Genomic DNA, 6,632 nt, shown 5'->3' on the forward strand with positions numbered 1-6,632 from the left:
TCCTTTCCACACTTTCTAATTTTTTTTTTAAATTATGTCTTATTTACTTTTTTTTAAACATTTCAGCACACACAAAATTTAAAATTACATAATAATCATTACTTTTTATATATATATATTAGTTAATTGTTAATGTTAATATAGAATCATATATTTTTCTTAAAAACATATACTCACTAATAATAAGATACTTCTCTTGTGCATACCCAAAAAGGTATGCACCAGTGCATATCCTTCTGTTTTCGGCTCATAAAGTATTTTTGACACAATTTTTTTATGATTATATATATTGTAATTATTTAGAGTATCATGCAAATTTTCTCAAAATTCCAAATTATTTACAGTGTCGAAAATCAGGGTAAAAAATTTGTTGCACATGTGACTGTTGTTTTTATGCGCATGGAAAGTAATATATTTGAACCTAGTTTTTTAGTATTGTAAATTATTCAAAATTTTCTGAAAATTTGCATGATGCTCTAAATAAGTACAATATACACGGATATAAAAAAAATTGCACCAAAAATACTTCACGAGCCAAAAACAGAAGGGTATGCACCAGTGCATACCTTTTTAGGGTACAATCTGGACATCAGGCATCAGTCTTGGTAGGTCGGTTCTGCAGAAACCGACTTAACATATGTTCATAAGTCGGTACTAGGGAAACCGACCTATCATGTTAGCCAAAGAGATGCATAACAGGTCGGTTTTTAAGGAACCGACCTACCATGCATACATGGTAGGTTGTTTTCCCGCAAACTGACCTACCATGCTGGTCAAAGACATGCTAAGTCGGTGTACATAGAACCGACCTTCCATGTGAGTCAAAGATAAGCATGGTAGATCAGTATACATAGAACCAACCGACCATGTGATTTACTTTATAATATTTTTTTAAAGTATATTAATTATTTATTATTACCTTATTAATATTATTTTAAAAAATAATACATTGTAATTTATTTAAGTTTAATAAATATATGAATAAAAATGAAAAGAATTTAATAAAATGTATATAATATTATTTACAATTCGAAAAAAAATTAAGAAAAATTAATTAGATCTATATTTCAATATTAATTTTCTAAATGACATGGTAAGTCGGTTGTAAAACCGACCTACCATTTCTTGATATATTTTTTTTAAAGTATACTAAATATTATTTATTAATTACCTTGTATTGTATTTTTTTAAAAATATAATATTACATCGTAATCCTTTCAAAAGAATAATACTTTGTAATTTTCTTAAGTCACTATTACAAAAACACAATTTTAGAACATTTTTTTAGGGCACTCACCTATATGCAAGTCTTAAAAACAATTCCTGGACTTTTTAGGACTCGCGTGAGTCCTTAAAAAATTTCTTTTAGGGCTCGTGGAGCGAGTCCTAAAATCTATGTGTGTCCTAAAAGTTTGAGTTTTTTTTTTAACAAACACCTCCTGGACTTTTTAGGACACTCATTGTAAGTCCTAAAAACTTATGTGTATCCTAAAAGCTTGAATTTTAAAAAATTACAAATTCCCTCCAATTTTTTTTAACTAAAATTTCATTATGTATTAAATCACGAAGAAAAATAATACAACAACCCATTCTCTCTCTCTCTCTCTCTCTCTCTCTCTCTCTCTCTCTCTCTCTCTCTCTCTCTCTCTCTCTCTCTCTCTCTCTCTCTCTCTCTCCTTGATCTTTTCCCTCATTTCTCTCTCTGTTTCTCTCTCTCACGATCTCCACAACCCAGCCACGGACGGCGGCGCTCCGGCCACCCCCCGCCTACACGCGCCGGCCCACGGCGTTCCTCGACCACCGAAACCCCCAGCCCCGCGAGCCCATGGCCTCACGCGCCCCCAAGTCTACTCGACGGAGCCTCCAAGTTTGGAAACTTTTGTGGGTTTCTCTCACGAAACCCCACTGCCCAGCCACTTACGGCGACTTTCTGGCCACCCACCGCCTACACGCGCCGGTGCAATGGACGCAAAAGGTCGGCGACCTTCGACCCACGCGAGCCTAGCCCCTCACGCGCCGCCCTCCATCGCCTAGAGTTGTTCGAAGTCGCGATGGTGTTATTTTTTCCAAAATCTTCCGAGTGTTTTCCGACTGCCTCAAGCCACCCCGACCCAAACGAACACCACCAGTGCATTCCTTGTGCTTTGGGCATCAAAACCCACTAAAGGATTGATCATTTTCCCGAACCACCACCATGGGGTGGTGGCGCTGCCGTTAACGTCGGAGCTCCGAAGGGAGCTTTGGCTATTAATTAATTTTTTTAAAATTAAAAATAAGACAATGTGAGTCCTAAAAAACTTCAGTTTTTAAGGCTCTCAAGGGGCGCGAGTCCTAAAAATAATTTTTTGTAGTAGTGAGTTTAATAAATATATGAATAAAAATAAGTTTAAAAAATATATATTTTATGTTTATATTTAATAAAAATGAAAAGAATTAAATAAAATGTATATAATATTTACAATTCGAATAATAAAAAAAACTTAAGAAAAAATAATAAGATTTTACTTCAATATTAATTTTCTAAATGAAATGGTAGGTCGGTTGTAGAATCGGCTTATTATGCAACTTAGTAGGTCGGTTGAAGAACGGACCTACCATGCTATTTTCTTGATATGTTTTTTTTAATTATACTAATTATTATTTATTAATTATCATGCATTGTATTTTTCAAAAAATATAATATTACATTATAATCCTTTAAAAAAAGTAATTTATTGTAATTTTTTAAGTTTAATAAATATATGAATAAAAATAAGTTTAAATATATATTTTATGTTTATATTTAACAAAAAAAAAATTTAATGAAATGTATATAATATTTACAATTCGAATAATATAAAAAAACTTAATAAAAATTAATAAGATTTATACTTCAATATTAATTTTCTAAATGACATGGTAGGTCGGTTGTTGAACCGACCTATTATGCAACTTAGTAGGTCGGTTGTAGAATTGACCTACCATGCTACTTAGTAGGTCAGTTTTATAAATCGACCATTAATGGTATCAGAGCCATACTTTATCCTATCATACCGACGAATCTCTATTTTAGATCATGGCAAACGAAATCTCATCTACAAGTTCTGCAAACTCTAGTGCTCCTATAATATCACCATTGTCACTTACTTCTTCTCCATATTTTCTTAAGTCCACAACCAACAAACTTGACTTTCTTTATGAACTATCCTATGTTCCTGAAGAAAACAAGATTTCCAATGACAACCTTCCTTTGATTAACCCATACCAATCTTCCCAAAATCCATTACTCCTTTTACCCGGTCCGTTAAAGTGTTCATCAAACCATCCTACAAAGTCCCAAAAGAATATATCCAAGCCTCTAAATTCAGTGAGTGTCAATTGAGACCTAATCCTGAGGTCCAATTCGTCACTTTACAAATCCTTCATGAATTTATTCTCGAGTGGATTGCGCAAGGATTCACCCATATCCATTTTGGTGCCATTCGCTTAGCTATTTCCCTTCATGGCCGAAAGGGCCTTCTAATCGACTGCCGAATGGGTCTGCTTGACACCTGAATGAGGAAATACCAACATGCAAGCATTGCAACCATAGAAACTACATTGAACTCAGGAGTAATAATAACTAGACTCTTTCCTAACTTTAATATGTCTCTCAAAGACAACCGCTTGACTAATGCTTTCAAAGTAAAGGTCCAACTTTCTAGAATTGACCATGATCTTACTTCCATTGGAGCTACTCTTCATTACCAGATGGGATACAGACTCCAAGATCACGCTCTGGATCTTTCTTTGCCAACAGCTGAAGAAGCATTATTGATCTCGGTAAACTCTACCCAAGTCCCAACATGCACTTATATTCCAAGGCAAATCTCTACAGATGATCTTATGAAGATTTTTCCCAATTCGTGGATACCAAACTATGAGATGCTCCATCAACCTCAAAAAGTTGTCCAGACTCTTACTAAACCATCTTATCACAAAAAACAAGATGGCTCTGTCGAAAAAATCTTTGACATAACTCAAACAAAGGCTCCCAGTTGCTTTACCACCCAGCATATGATGACCTCTGTCACACCAGCTGATGTGGAAATCCAATCCTTCGATTCTCAAGGCAGCCCTATTTATGCTTTCGAATCTTTGGATGGACATAAGTATTGGGATGTTTGCGACTGCAAAAGTTGCCTAAAAGTGGAAGAAGACCTCCCAAAGCCAAAGTGACGTCCGAGCTCGGGAAAACAACTTAAACAATAGCTAGTTCAAGGAGAAAAAGGAATAGGATTGTTAGGCCAACCCTTTGGAAAGTTTGACTATATAGTCAAATATTCTGCTCCCAAAGGCTTACTTGGCTCTCCTCCAGAACCAACTGGATGGGACAGGCTCCCAAGAGCCCCCACTTTTGGCTCCTCAACATAACATTTTTCCATGCTACAAAAAAGCAGCAAAATGGATGCAATATCATAGAGAAGTTTTTCTTGCTCAAAATCAGTTACAAAAAATTCCACAAGTATGTATGATGACTACTACTGATTATGAGTCAGATTTTCCTCCTCTCAAGAAATTTGATAAACAAGACGACCAAGGTACGGTCTCTCACCAACCAAAGGTTCAAAACCCCATAACCAGGAACGTGGATGGGTCTCTCAAAAAAGTATCTCTGGCCAAAGAAGTTCTCAACTAGCAATCAGAAAATATGATTGCCCAAAACAAGGTCTTAAAGCAAGTCGAATTACAAAATACCAGATTGGAGACGGCAGTAAAACAATCTCAGACTACTGTCATCGATAAACTCACTACAAAGATCCAACAGACTCATGAAGAGCTTCTAGCCATCATCAAAGCAAACTCAGTCTCGATGCCAGTATTCCTAGCAAACGAAGCTGAGATGAAGAGCCTTAAAACTCAATATGAATCCCTCAAGAACCGGTTCTGCCAATAAGAACCGACAAAGGCTCCTTCAACTAGCTATTTGGGAACCTCATCCCCGTTCAGTATAACTACGACGCCGGTCCCTTGGCAGTTTGCTACAATACCAAAAACCTCCCAGTCTTTTCCTATTACTGGATCTGTGCAAGAAGACTCTGTTGTAAGATTAAGACACATGCTTGATGAAAACCAACAACAGAAGATAAAAAAGGGGAAGCAGAAAGAATCACCAAGCCAACCAACAGACGAACTCAAGCAACTTATGGTTCATCCAGCCACAAATCCTCTATCACAAATGATTTGACATACAAGCACTCTCCACATCGCGGAAAAAAAAATAGACTCAGATGATCAAAGCTCTTCGGCTAGTTCAGACAAGTCTTCAGATGACTAGTCTGAAGAAATGAGCTCAACTTTTGATGATACTATACCTAGTGATCCTGAGAGCTTATCTAGTAAAAATTTATCCAGCGATGACGATGGAGCATTTCCACATTTGATGGTTCAACCTGCTGAATCAAACTCACAGACTGAACCAATTATCACAAGTGAAGACGAAAGTGGAAATGAATCAACAACACTACATGTTCCCCAAAAATGGAAAAGTAAAGGTTCAAATTTTCAAACTTTTACTTTAGATGACCTCTCTCCATCAAAATGGCGCAAAAGGTTCCAAGAGTTTCAGGCTCAGCTCAGCCTAGAATCACAAAGACCAGAAGCACAGACATGAATGGTTCTCCTCAGCTTTGTTTCCCGTTTTACAGTCACCCTACAAGACTGGTGGACAAGTCTGGGCGATTACAGGCAAATGACGTTTTTACAACTTCCATCTGTCACCAATGCCCTGACCTATCTGTATATTGAATTCTGCGGACAGGATGCTCAAGTCACTGAAAGACTACATGCAGGATTATTTAAACTCAAATGTTGTTCAATGGATAAGAGAGATTTGGAAAAGCATTACAAAAAGATGACTCAACAGTTCTACCAAATAGGTGGAATTAATGATCCAAATCTAAAACATGCCTTCCTCTCTTCCATACCAGAACCATTAAGAGAAGAAACATTCAGACTTCTCTCGGGAACAAGAAGAACCATAGCTGATGCTTCGATTGGAGAAATCTATCAGCTAGTTCAAAAAGCATTGGAAAAAATGTGCTCTCAACACAAATTTATCCAAGAATTCATGAAACAATCCAAGAAGCTTGGAAAGGTTTGCAGCCAAAAGGACCTACGAATCAAATGTCCATCAGAATCAGCATGTTCTTGTCTTCCAGAAAAAAGGAAACACAGCAAAAGGTTTAAAACCTTTAAGACCTTTAAATCCTCAAAAGAAAAATGACGCCGCTCATTCAAGTTTCTAAGAAGGAAGCACTCTTTCAGGAAGAAGTCCGACAAATGTTTCATCTGTGGCGACAAAGGACATTATGCCAAGCAATGTCCCAAAGGGAAAACTGCCAAACTGATCTCTCACATTCAACAAACAACAGGCATATCTGTCGAAGAGAATGACCAAGAATCCATCTTCTCTACTGATGACGAGATAACCCTGAATCCCTCTGTGCCTTCGAACAACAGAAAGCTCCAGATGATTTCTACCACATGGCAGCTATCAATACAAAACAACCATCGCCAATCATCTCCATGTAGATCCTCTCTACAAAGTATGCTCGGCTAGTAAAAGTAGCAGCCTTCTTCGATACTGGAGCATCATACCCCATGATGAACCC

Source organism: Humulus lupulus, chromosome 8 (genome assembly GCF_963169125.1).
Source record: "Humulus lupulus chromosome 8, drHumLupu1.1, whole genome shotgun sequence".
Lineage (NCBI taxonomy): Eukaryota > Viridiplantae > Streptophyta > Magnoliopsida > Rosales > Cannabaceae > Humulus > Humulus lupulus.